Source organism: Crocuta crocuta, unplaced genomic scaffold (assembly GCF_008692635.1).
Source record: "Crocuta crocuta isolate KB4526 unplaced genomic scaffold, BGI_CrCroc_1.0 scaffold196, whole genome shotgun sequence".
NCBI classification, from domain to species: domain Eukaryota; kingdom Metazoa; phylum Chordata; class Mammalia; order Carnivora; family Hyaenidae; genus Crocuta; species Crocuta crocuta.
This window is the reverse complement of record NW_027531026.1, coordinates 4851040-4864489: the sequence shown is the minus strand read 5'-3', so window position 1 is coordinate 4864489 and position 13450 is coordinate 4851040. Positions and strand designations below refer to the sequence as shown.

General features: G+C 37.7%; 2 long non-coding RNA genes across 3 annotated transcripts in view; one reads left to right on the top strand and one right to left on the bottom strand.

Annotated features, from left to right (window-relative positions):
• Window positions 1-13450, bottom strand: part of LOC144237316 (uncharacterized) — a 50108-nt gene that overhangs the window by 3208 nt on the left and 33450 nt on the right. The window lies entirely within an intron of this gene.
• Window positions 1-13450, top strand: part of LOC144237315 (uncharacterized) — a 39754-nt gene that overhangs the window by 25749 nt on the left and 555 nt on the right. For both annotated transcript variants that reach the window (XR_013336824.1, XR_013336823.1), the window contains one exon: window positions 11066-11198. This is a non-coding gene — a long non-coding RNA (uncharacterized LOC144237315). The remainder of the gene's footprint in view (window positions 1-11065; window positions 11199-13450) is intronic.

The window sequence follows — 13450 nt, the reverse complement described above, 5'->3', positions numbered from 1 at the left end:
GTGCTTTCGCGCACTCTCTCTCTCTCTCCTGATAATCAACTGTGAACATGTCTTTATAACTCTACTTTCAATGTCATCATACTGACAGTTCAAAATCAGCTGTGGCAGGAGTACTTCTACCACAAAAATGGGGAAAACACTCTAAGACAGGAATTTTTATCTTCAAGAGCCAGCTATTAAACATTTACCAGCACATCACTATTGTGGGAGTTGAGGGGGGAAGAAAAGGAAACATGGATTGTATAAAGGCAATGGAATATGGAAGTGGAGTTTAGAGTCAGATTTATAATTGGAAAGTGTTATTCAAAATGTCATGTAGTTTAATATTTTCATCTTTTGTGAGATCAATTAGTTTTGGAAAATATGGAAGCAGCCTACTAGGAATTTTAAGTAATGGGACTTAGGAATCTAGTGTATTTATAAGAGGGTATGTAATATAATCAAGTGAGTATCTAATTAAGTACCTTAGCTCTAGTGTGCTCCAGGTCATCCTATTTTGAAATAAAGAGTCTTCCCTAGAACCTCAGCCAAACCTCACATGGAGAGTCAAAAAAATTTCAAGTGTAGGGTGTGAAATGGTGTACTCATACTCTAGAAAGTAAATGCACATACACAGGCAGGGACCAGTCTGTTGTATTCTCCACTTTGTAGAGTCAACTTAAGCCAGTTTCCACTTCAGAGCAATGGAAACAAAGTTCTAAAATATTATAATCTGACCCAGCTGAGCTCCACAGTGGAACTATACAAAGAAAAATTCATTGTTATTATAGCTCATCCTCAATATGTAATTTTGTGATATACAAAAAATGGAACCAGTTACTTTGAATATTATATGAACCCATAGGGCATCCTACCTATTATAAATATTTACAGGTAATAAACATATATATTCAAATATGTGAAGCCACTATGATATCCAGATAACTGAACCTATTTTTATAACTACCATTTTATTATTAATTGATATACTAAGTATCACCTTTCATGAAGATTTTTTCTACATGCACTTATTACCATATGCCACACTATACTTTCTTCTCACTGTTCTTATACTATTTCCATCCACTTCAATGTGCAGGCTTATGAAGGCAAGGGCCTTTTCTGTTTGTTCATGACTTTATCACCCCTCCTAGGTCCTATCTCTAACTGGCACACAATAAATAAAGAATATTTGCTGAATAAATGAATACATTGACTAATAGAAAGACTGGTAGAGAAGGACCAGGGGTTGGAAGTTTTCATGATTCTACTTGAGGTTTCACAGTAACAAAATTAGAAACAGAGACATACACATAGAAACCTGGCATAAAAAAAAATGTTACTCACTGGCACCTAGTTTAATAAGCATTAAAAGTATGTTTCAGGTATGTTTCAACTTAGTATAAATAATTAGAAAATATCTTACTAGAAGTTTATCTAATAAGAAATGGTAACTTTCCTCAGGGCGAGATGAGGTTGCCGTTAAAGAACCTGATTTTAAGGAACAAAGTCAGTCATCCCTTAAAATTTCAGAGAGAGGACACTTTCCAACAGTGCAATGCAATATGATGCTTTTCCTTTCTGATTGTGGAGATCCACATTCTTAGTGAGAATTTTTTTTTTAAATACCTAAAGGTGATCATGGGCAATTTATTTTCCCATATAGATATGTTTCAGTTTCAACAACTTTTCAAATTTATTTTTTAATAGTTACTATATTATAAAAGGAATGTAAGAAATCATTTTAGATCCACCGTAAAAATAAGACAAAATTGGTATCTATTTAGCAGATATGGGTTAGACAGCCATAAGAAGACAGCCAACTCAGATTAATTCAAAATTATCCAGAGCTGCAATATATGGTATTTAGATCCATTAGAAAATAGTCTGGTTTTTTTTTCATTTGACTTTGATTATAGAAAGAAAGTAGTAAATAAAGCTATACTTCTCTTTCTCATGATATTTTAAAAAGTGAGTTATCTTGGGCTGGGACATGTAAACTGCTGAATTATTAACAGAAAGTCTCTTTCTGATAGTCTGATAGTGAGTTCCTTGGAGGGCAATAGTTTTTTCATGTATAACATGTAGCATGAGTGTGAGATCATAATCAGTTCTCAATAAATATTTATGGAATAAACATTGCATAACTGATTTAGTAATGAAATGTCTTTGCAACTAGGCCTATAGCTTTGAATTAAGAGCTAGACTAGATACTTTGGTCCCTAAAATTCATTTTCTTCATTGATCTCCCTTTATTCTTTGTTAGCTCTAGGGAAATTTAGTATCTGGAGCCAACAAAGGAAATAGAAATGTACAAAAAAGTATCTTTAATACATGAATCCACGTGACCTTTAAGAAGAGTCCAAACTCAATTGGCTGAAAAAGTTTTCTGCGGGCAAAGCATTTCCCCAAGGTCAGGAGAGTTCAAAGAACACAGCAAACTTTAAGGAACATGCCAATGAATTTTGTAAAAGTTGTTTTTGTGTGTGTGCAAAGACACAAGGTTTGGCTGGTCATTCTGGTCTCCAGATGGTGACAGGATGCAGCCAGTAATGACCATGGAACATCCTGAAACAGATTATTAGTTTCATCGAGCAACATAGTTTCATTTGTCTGCTAGTGAGAATTTGTTTATAATATTGACTGTTGTCTATCATTCCTATTACCATCCCAGGCTAAGTGTCTATTGTTTTTCAGCTCAACTACTAGAATGACTTTCTAGCTGCCTCTTTAATAATCCTGCAAATAAATCCTGTAGATAAAATCTATTTACACTACATCCTTAGAGATCATTTTAAAACCTAATTTGGATCCTGTCACTTTCAGCCTTAGACAAGTTCTTGGTTTCCCATGGTAGTTAGGATACAATACAAAAATTTTTACCATAGCCCTCATAGCTCTGCCTGATTAAGACTTTACTTTCTTCAATTGTTTTTTTTTTTTTTTTATGCTACTGTCCCCCTGACATAACTCCAGCCATGGTGAGCTCTGTGGTCCTTCAAAAGCTCCATGTTCCTTCCTAGGGCTTTCTTCTCGTGTTCTTCCCTCTCCCTGAAACATGCTTCTTCTTCACAGTTTAGTACTACACGTACTATTCTACACATTCTTTAAGGGTTAGGAGGTTGTGGTCAGTGGTAACTTTTACCAAGTCAAGCTGGTTATGCTTCATGACAGAGACAATTCTCAAACTTGAAGATGGTTAAGTATTCCTAAGCAAGTGGGGCAAAGTGTAATCTCAACAGACGAAAGAGAATAGATAAAAATACAGAGTCAAGAAACCATTTGGCATATAAATAGCAGTGACATTTTTTAAAACAAAGAAAAGAGACTGAGGATGAAGTTTTGAGACAAAGGATCTCTTCTTAGTACATGTTGAACTTGACTGATCTGGGGTTGCAAGATGGAGATAGAGAGTGAACAGGTAACTGGATATGTGGTGAAAAATACAGGATAGTTATAGAAAAGGCAGGAAACGTGTCCCTGGTGGCTCCATAGGCTAAACATCTGACTTCACCTCAACTTATGATCTCACAGTTCATCGGTTCAAGTTCCATTTCAGGCTCTGTGCTGACAGTGCGAGCCTGAAGCATGCTTCAGATTCTGTGTCTCCTTCTCTTTCTTTCTTCTTTTCCCCTATTTCTGCTCGTGCATGGGCTCTCTCTCTCTCTCTCTCTCTCTCTCAAAAATAAATAAATATTTAAAAAAAGAAAGCAAAAGAAAAGGCAGGGAAGAACACACAGATCTAGGGGTTATGCACACATACTATTTCCTAGGAAAATCTTGTAGAATAATAAAAAAGAAATGTCAACATTTAAATAGTAGGCAGCAGTAAAGAAGACAAAGGAGGAGTGGTCAGAGAAATTTTCTGGAAACAAGGGAGGTGAGAGTGAAGAAGGAAGGGTCCATGGCAGAAAGCATAATAGATAATTTAAGTAAGGTGAGAACTAAAAGGACCTAGAGATTGGAAATAGGAAAGTCTTTCTCACACTACAGGGGAGTGTGAGAAACTGAGCTAAAAGGGAAAAAGCTGGAGTCAGAGAGAAAATGGGATATAAAGAAAAGTAACCAGAGATTGAAGACCATTCTGTGAAGCTCAGCTGTGAACAGGGCTGGGGTGGAGGAACAGGGCAGCCAGCTGTGAGGGGAATATGGAGTTGAGCAAAAGTATTTTATTCATATTTTTGTATAGTATTGAGATGAAATCTGTTTTATAGGAAGAAGTAGGATGGCACTGAAATACAAATTTTTAATGGTTCTTTATTTTGGAGGGTGAGCAGGGGAGGGGCAGAAAGAGAGGGAGACAGAGGATCCGAAGCAGGCTCTATGCTGATAGCAGAACCTGATCTAGGGCTCGAACTCGGAACTGTGAGATCACGACCTAAGCTGAAGTTGGACACTTAACCAACTGAGCCATCCAGGTACCCCTGAAATGTAACAAACAAACAAACAAACAAAATCAAGGGAACAAAACATTGCAAAAGAAATAGGGGATCCACTTTTGAACCAAAAATAACAACTTTCAGTGAAAAAGCAAACTCTTGAGATGAGAGGAAAAAGGAGTGGTGAGCTGGTTAAACACCTGTTTACTGCATTTCTCTGTGAGGAAGGACACATGGTCACTGCTAAGATGATCAAAGAATGTGAAAAGTGGCAACTTAATCTCACTTTACTGATTTATCAGATGACTGAAAACCATAGTGATTTTATATATTAAGGGTTCCTGTTTAGGAGGACTTGATCCACACATAAAATACTCGAGGCTGTGACATTTCTGCAGATATGTGCATGTGGCCTGGTCTAGTCTCTCCTGGACCAGAAACAGCAGTGCCAAACCAGAGGAGGAGGTCTGAAAGTCAAGAATATGAAAGTAGCCGGGACAATAGATGAGATACTTCCCTAGTGTGATAGGCCATCATAGTGATGGATTCTTCCTGATGTAGACCTGGACACCGCCTTGTTTTTGCCATTAGAGTGCAATTTAGGAATCGTTAGAATTCTATGCACTATCTGGTAATTCTTAATTGTACCTCACATTTGAACTTTTAAACATTTTTAAATAATTTTGAAAAGATGAGAACTTTTAGGGGAGGGGTGATCTACAGAATTTTCTATCACTCAACAGCCATGCCATCCCTATCATTCTCACTGGGAAATAATAATTAAAACTTTAAAAAAAATCATTTATCCAGGGGTGCCTAGGTGGCTCAGTCGGTTCAGAGCCTGACTCTTGATTTCAGTTCAGGTCATGATCTCATGGTTCATGGGATCGAGCCTGGCATCAGGCTCTGCACTGACAGCATGAAGCGTGCTTGGGATTCACTCTCTCTCTGCCCCTCCCTCCACCTCTCTCAAAATAAATAAATAAACAAGAAAAATAAAATAAAATTATCTAATGCATTTAGCATACATTTGATAGACACAGTTGGTTTAAACCAATAGATTATAGCTGTACATGATTCCTGACTTCATGTATCTGTAAAAGTATACATATCTCTTAATGGTACTCAGTGTAACAGAATTTATTAATCTCACTTTTTGAAATTTTGCCTTTTTTTCCCCCTATTGCCTCTAACTTTCTGCCTCTGCCTGTGTCATCCTGCTGAGTTAACCCACAGTAAGCACTGGATAAGTATGTGGTAACTGACTGACACAAATCTCTAGGCAGGATGCTTCAGTCATGGGGTCAAACCAGGAAAATAACACTGCCAATTGAAACCTGTCTTCCTGGTGGCTTGAAACCACCCACTCTTGGCTGAACTGTGTGTGTGAGCAAAGTGCCTTGCAGCACTGCTCTGGGCAGCTGTGCCGTCACTGTTAGGGGTGTAGGAGGAAGGATTTACTACCGTGCAGAGATCTCTAGTTGGGGTTTTCTTTGTCTCCAGCTGCTAATCTTAATTACACTGTCCACTGAAAGGCAGCATAGATGCATACCGTCTCTGTTCTTTCCTGTAGCTTCATTATCAGCAACAAAAATTCTTGGGATGAGGCCCCAGGGTTAAGGCCACAACTACAGGATGAGAAGTTGTTCAAGGCAACTGTTTTACAGCATCTATTTTTTATAGTCCATTAAGAAGAGATTTTTAGGTGTTTCTATCATAAATAGTAAGCTGAGGGCTTTCCCTTTCTATGTATTCCTGGCAAAGCCATGCCATGTATTACTCAGCAGTGTTGTATTTTTAGCAAACTGTTTGACTTTAAATGTTATTGATTTTTTTTCTAGAAAGCTTTTATGATTCCATTTAGTATGTCATTTTTAAAACTTTGCCTGTTATTTCATGTGCAAACCATTCATGGCTTTTTTTTAAAAAATGTCAGGAAGACTAGAATTTTCGTTAAGAATGTGTCTAGAGGTGCCTGGGTGGCTCAGTCGGTTAAGTGTCTGATTTCAGATCACGTCGTGAACTCACGGTCCATCGGTTCGAGCCCTGCGTCAGACTCTGCTAAGCAGCATGGAGACTGCTTCCAATTCTCTGTCCCCCTTTCTTTCTGCTCTCGCCCTGCTCTCTTGTGCTCACTCTCAAAACTAAACAAACATAAAAAATTAGAAAAAAAAGAACGTGTCTAGAATACAATGGTACATAAGAAAGATTAGATTCTTGCCCACATGGAGTTCATCTACCAATGGGGGAAGATATTTTAGAAAAACAGGTAAAATGACATAAATTGTAGGTGGGAATAAGCATTACGAAGGAGACAACTGGGAGAGGGTACAGTGATGGGGCATGAATGGGAGTCCCTGAGACGATTTTAGAGATCACAATGAAGCGAGGGGCTGAGACGTGAGAAGGCCTGTGGAAGCCAACTCTACCAGAAGGAAAGTAACAGCACAGCCCTGGGGATGGGAAATGCAAAATACTATCAAGGCTGCGGCTTAAACAACAGAAAATTTCTCATAGTTCCAGATGCTGGAAGTTCAAAGTCAGGGTGCCAACATGTCCAGTTTCTGGTGAGCATCCTCTTCCTTGCTTGCAGCCAGCCACCTTCTCACAGCATTCTGACCCTTTCCTCAATGTGCGCTTGGTAAAGGGGAAAGAGAGAGCAAGCAAGAGAGCCCATGCAAGTGCAAGCAAGCTCTGTTTTTTTTTTTTTTCCAGCTTTGAGAATATAATTGACATAAGATATTGTTTGAATTTAAGGCATACAACATGATGATTTGACATACTTAAATTCTACAAAAGGATTACTAAAATAGGGGTAGTTAATACTTCTATTACTTCACATAATTACCATTTGTGTGCGTGCGTGGTGAGAACATTTTAAGGTCTCTCTTCATAGTAATTTTCAAATATAAATACAATATTGGTAACTATAACTTCTATGCTATACATTAGATCCCCAGAATTTATCTTCTGACTAGTAGGTTGTATCCTTTGACTGACATCTTTCCATTTTTCACACCCGTAGCCTCTGGCAACTACCATTCTACACTCAGTTTTTATGTGCTCAGCTTTTTTAGATTCCACATGTAAGTGAGATCATACAGTATTTGTCTTTCTCTGTCTGGCTTATTTCAATTTGCGTAATGCCCTCAAGGTCCATGCATGTTGTCACAAATGGCAGAATTTCCTTCCTTCTTACAGCTGAATAATATTCCACAGTGCATTGTGTGTGTGTGTGTGTACATGCACATACCTACACCACATCTTTGTCCAATCATCCATAGACAGACAATTAAGAGTGTTCCTGTATCTTGGCTTTTTGAATAATGATGCAGTGAACATGGGGCACAGATATCTCTTTGAGATCCCTTTTTCATTTCCTTTGGATATCTACCCAGAAGTGGAATTAGTAGATTATATGATAGTTCTGTTTTATTTATTTGTTTGTTTGTTTATTTAGAGAGAGATGAAGTGGGGAAGAGGGGCAGAGCGGGGGTGGGAGGGAGGCGGAGAATCTTAAGCAAGCTCCAAGCTCAATGTGGAGCCCAACATGGGGCTTGATCCCACACCTGGGATCATGACCTGACCTGAAATCCAGAGTCAGACTCTCAACTTACTGAGCCACCCAGTTGCTCCAGGATAGTTCTGTTTTTAATCTTTTGAGGAACCTCCATACTGTTTTCCATGATGGGTGTAGCATGATATATTCCCTCCAACAGTGGACAAGGGAACCAAGGTGCAACCTCACCAACACTTGTTATTTCTTGTCTTTTTAACAACAGCCATTCTAAAAGTGTGAGGTGATATCTCACTGCGATTTTAATTTGCATTTCCCTGATGATTAGTGATGTTGAGCACTTTTTCATGTATCTCTTGGCGATTGGTATGTCTTCTATAGGAAAACATTTATTCAAATCCTCTATTCATTTTTTATTTGGATTTTTTCCTTTCTGTTTTTCTTTCTTCTTTTTCTTTTCTTCTCTTTTTTCTTTCTCTTTCTTTCTCTCTCTTTCCTGCCTTTTTCTTTCTTTCTTTCTTTCTTTTCTTTCTTTCTTTTCTTTCCTTCCTTCCTTCCTTCCTCCCTCCCTCCCTTCCTTTTTGCTGTTGCATTGTATGAGTTCCTTACATAGTTTGTATATTAACCCCTTAGCAGATTGATGATTTGCAAGTATTTTCTCTCATTCTGTAGGCTGCCTTTTCACTTCATGGTTTCTTTTGCTCCATAGCTTTTTAGTTTGAGAGTCCCCTTTATTGATTTTTGCTTTTTGTTGCTTGTGCTTTTGGTGTCCTATTCAAAAAATCATTGTCAGGAACAATGTAAAGAAGTTTTTTCTTTTGTGTGTGTGTGTGTATGTGTGTGTGTGTGTGTGTGTGTGTGTGTGTGTGAATTTTCCATTTCTGATCTTATAGCTAAGGTTTTAATGCACTTTAACTTAATTTTTGTGATTGATATGAAATGAGGTTGAATTTCATTCTTCTACATGTGATTATCCAGTTTGCCCAACACCATTTATTGAAAAGACTATCCTTTACCTATTGAGTATTCTTGGCTCCCTTGTCAAGTATTTTTGACTATATATGCAAGGGTTTATTTATGGATTCTTCATCCTGTTACATTGATCTATGTATCTATTTTTATGATAGTACCATATTGTTTTGATTACTAAAGCTTTCTAATATAGTTTGGAGTCAGAAAGTGTGATACCTCCAGTTTTGTTCTGTCTCAGGATTGCTTTGGCTATTTTGGGGTACTTTGTGGTTCCATATGGATTTTAGAATTTTTTATTTCTGTGAAAAATGCCATTGAGGGGTGCCTGGGTGGCTCTGTCAGTTGAGCATCCAATTCTTGATTTCAGCTCAGGTCATGATTCCAGGATTGTGGGATTGAGCCCTACATCAGGCTCTGTACTGAGTGTGAAGCCTGCTTGGGATTCTCTCTCTCTTTCCCTCTGCCCCTCTCACCACTCATGCTCTCTAATAAAATAAAATCAATTTTCAAATACATTTTTACATTTTTATTTATTTTTGAGAGAGAGAGAGAGAGAGAGAAAGAGAGAGAACACAAGTGGGGGAAAGGCAGAGAGAGAGAGAAACACAGAATTCAGAGTAGACTCCAGGCTCTGAGCTGTCAGCGCAGAACCCAATGTAGGGCTCAAACCCATGTACTGTGAGATTGTGACCTGAAGTTGGACACTTAATTGAGCCACCCAGATGGCCCAATAATTTTTTTTTAAATGCCATTAAAGTTTTGATAGGGATTACATTAAATCTATAGATGGCTTTAGGTAGTCTGGACATTTTAACAACATTAATTAAAGCATAGCTTTCCATTTGTTTGTGTCTTCTTCGCTTTCTTTCATTAAAGCCTTAGAGTTTTTAGCGTACAGATCTTTTACATCCTAGGTTAAACTTTTTCCTAATTATTTTATTGTTTTTGATGTCATTGTAAATGGAATTATTTCTTTTTCAAGTATTTTGTTATTAATGGCACCTTTTATAAAGATACTAATCACATCAGATCACAGCCCCATCCTTAGGACTTCATTTAACCTTAATAACTCTTCAGAGGCCCATCTTCAAATATAGACACATAGGACTTTCAAACTTCAACATACAAATTTTGGGGGCAGGGAGGGGACACAAACATTCAATTCATTACAGGAATGATATGGTTTGACTTAAGTTTGTAAAACATCACTTTGTATGCTGAAGAGACCATATGGGGAAAGAGTAAAAACAGAGAAACTAGTTATAAATCTAAGGCAATGGTTCAAGTAAGGGATGATGAGGTGGAAATTGGGATGATATATAGACTCAGATCAAATTTTGAAAGCAAAGCTGTAAGAACTTGCTAAATGTAAGTCTATAAATGATTAAAGAAATTAAGGAAGAAGAGACCATGGTTTGGAGTCTGGGCAAAAGTGAGTGTGCTGGCATCATAATATAATAACATAGAGAGGACTGGGGGCAGGGATAGAGAGGGAAACTAGGAAAATTAAGAGTTATATTTTGGACATGTGAAGAATCAGATGCCTATTGGATAACCATTTGGTGCTTTGGAGTAAGCAATTAAATCAATATTCCATTTGTGGAATGTTGATTCATAACTACCTTTCCTAAGAGCATCTCTTTCAAGAAAGTTGCTTATTATTTAGTTATAACCACTTGCAAGTAATGCTAGTTGAATCAGACAGTACAGTCACATAGAGAGTAGGTCACAGAATATCAGGAGAACTGAAGAACCAGAATCCAGGTTAAGTAACCAAAGCACCCCAAACCAGAACTGGCCCTGAGAACACAAAACAAAACAAAACAAAACAAAAGACTACATATTTTGGAGGATGCTATTGCACCCAGCTAGGCTTTAACCACCAATACTTAAGTTTCTATGCTGTCTGGAGACCAGCCACCCTCCTGGAAGCCTATTGATTACATTGGACTCCTTCTATAATGGAGAATACCACTTAGGAATTATAGTGATTACTGGATTATTATTAATTATTAGATTAATTGGATGATTATTCTGTATTTTATTTGCATGCCCACCATGTTTCTACCAGAACTGCCATTCATAGATCTACCAAATAAATTCTCTATATGAAATATGATACAACAAAACTTCTGATGAAGAATATTTTATGGCAAAAGAAGAAAATGGATTAATGTTTATGGAATCACTGGCTTTACCATATATTCTCATTATCCAGCAGCAACTGACCTTACAAAATTTTGGAATGTCAGTTTGGAGACAACACTCTGTGAAGCTGGGATGTTAATCTAGGATACAGTGTGTGCTCTGAACCAGTAATGATAATTCCACAGCTAGAATATATCAATCTGGTAAGTAAAGGGAGGAAGTGGGAGTGGTATCTTAAGTAAATTCAACTGATGGCTCACTCAAGAATTTTGCATCTTACTCCAGTCATTTCAGGCTCTACTGGTTTAGGGAGCTCTTAGTAGTCAAGGGAGGGCTACTTCCACAGGGCATCAAGTAAAGGCTGTTTTAGTTGAATTGGAAGCTGACATTGCTGCTTCCATTTCTAATTTTGAAACCACAGATAAACAGTGAAAAAGAGGATTATGGTATGACATGAATGATTGATGCTAGCTATAATGGGGAAATAGTGTTGCTATTATAAAAGGAGATCAAAAAAGCATTAACAGAAATCCAGTGATCTTCTGAGGTACTCTTAATACCACCATTTCCATTGTTAAATGTTAAAGAAAATCCACAACAACCCAATACAGGAAATATGGGCAAGGAGTCACTTTTCTCAGAAATGAAGGGGTAGGTAACCCTCGGCTGAGGGCAAAAGGATGGTGAAGTGGGTGGAGGAGACAAGTCAGCAGCACAAACAGAACACAAAAATGAGTTGTAAAAATCTGAACTGTGGCATCTGTCCATCTTTTCTTTCACATGTATATTTGCATATTTTATCAAGTTTTCCTATATTTTCTTGCATTTCTCCAATGATTTATATAGGGTGTCTTAGTGATGGTTAACTTTTAAATATTAGTGCATAGTTTGTAGAATATTGAGACAAGACCATGGAACAACTCCAGGAGAACTGGACATCTTCCAGAAGCCTGGATTATGATGTGGAAAAGACTCCAGCTCACTCCCTTTATATGGTGAAGAAGAGTTACTTTAGGTTAAGAGCAAGCACTGTTTTTCTGGAACTTTAAGTATGGAGAGAAGCTTGTGAGTTGATTTGGTCTGCCAAAGGCTTGGCTTATAGTGGACATCTGTGATTCATTCTGGCTACATAGCAACCAAACCCCTTTCTATATTTGGGAAATTCTCCACTTAGAAGTCTTGATGTGGGGCAGAGAGCCTATTGTTATAGAGACTGAGAATACTAGTTCCTTAGCAGCTTCCTTTGAAGACAAAATACTTTTATCAGACTTGGGCTCAGAGCTAGAATTTGACGAAGGAGTTTGTGATCCAGGAAATCAAGAACAGAAGTCATGTGAGAGAGACAGAGACAGAGAGGCAGAGACAGATAGACCATGACCATGACAACAATTATTTCCTTGTGAAAAACAAGGCTGAGACTTAATTTGGAGCTTTTTCTTTGGATTATTAGCCTGAAATTGGACTCTCTAGCCATCCCAGTTTGTCTGTAAACTATTCAGTATCCTTTTAATAAACTTTTTTTCTGTGTAATTCTAGCCAGAGTTCTTAGAAATCAAGAATTCCACCTAATCTAGCATCTGCTGAGCTAGTTCCCAATATTTTGCCAATATTGTGAATCCCTTTTTAGAAATACCTTCAATCCTTTTTTAGAAAAACCTATTTTTATTATTTTAAGTGTATTTGTTTATTTTGAGAGAGAGAAAGAGAGGGAAAGGGAGAGAGAGCACAAGCACAGGGGGTGGGGGGAGAGAGAGAATTCCAAGCAGGCTTCACACTGTCAGCTTGGAGCCTGACTTGGGGCTCAAACCCAAAAACTGTGAGATCGTGACCTGAGCCAAAATCAAGGCTGATGCCAAAATCAATGCTTACCCGACTGAGCTACCCAGATGCCCCTCCAGCTTCAGCTTAGGTCATGATCTCACTCTTCATGGGTCTGAGCCCTATATCAGGCTCTGCACTCTTAGTTCAGATCCTCTGTCTCCCTCTCTCTCTCTCTCTCTCTAACATTAAAAAAAAAAAAGCCTTATCAATTCAAACAAAATAGGAAAAACAACTGTCTACATCAATGTAAAATACAATTTTTAAACCAATGAGGTTTTATAATTTCCAAGTACCTACAGTAAGTAACTACCTAAATACCCACAAAGCATTACTAGAAATGCTACAGAACTACTCGAAATTACTAGAAATTTGCCAAGCTAGATTTATAGAGTACATGATCATATTAAGTTTTGTTGGAAAGGATCTATAGTATCCAGGTTCTTTCCGTTTCAAATAAGAGAAACTCAATTCAACTGGTTTAAATTTTAAAAAGGGTATATGTTGGCTTGCAGAATTGAAAACTCCAGTTAGTCTGGCTTCAGGCATTCCTGGATGTAGGGGCTCAAAAAAGTACCAAGACCCAATCTACCTTTCTCCATTCCTGGCTATACTTTCCCCTGTATATTTTCCATTC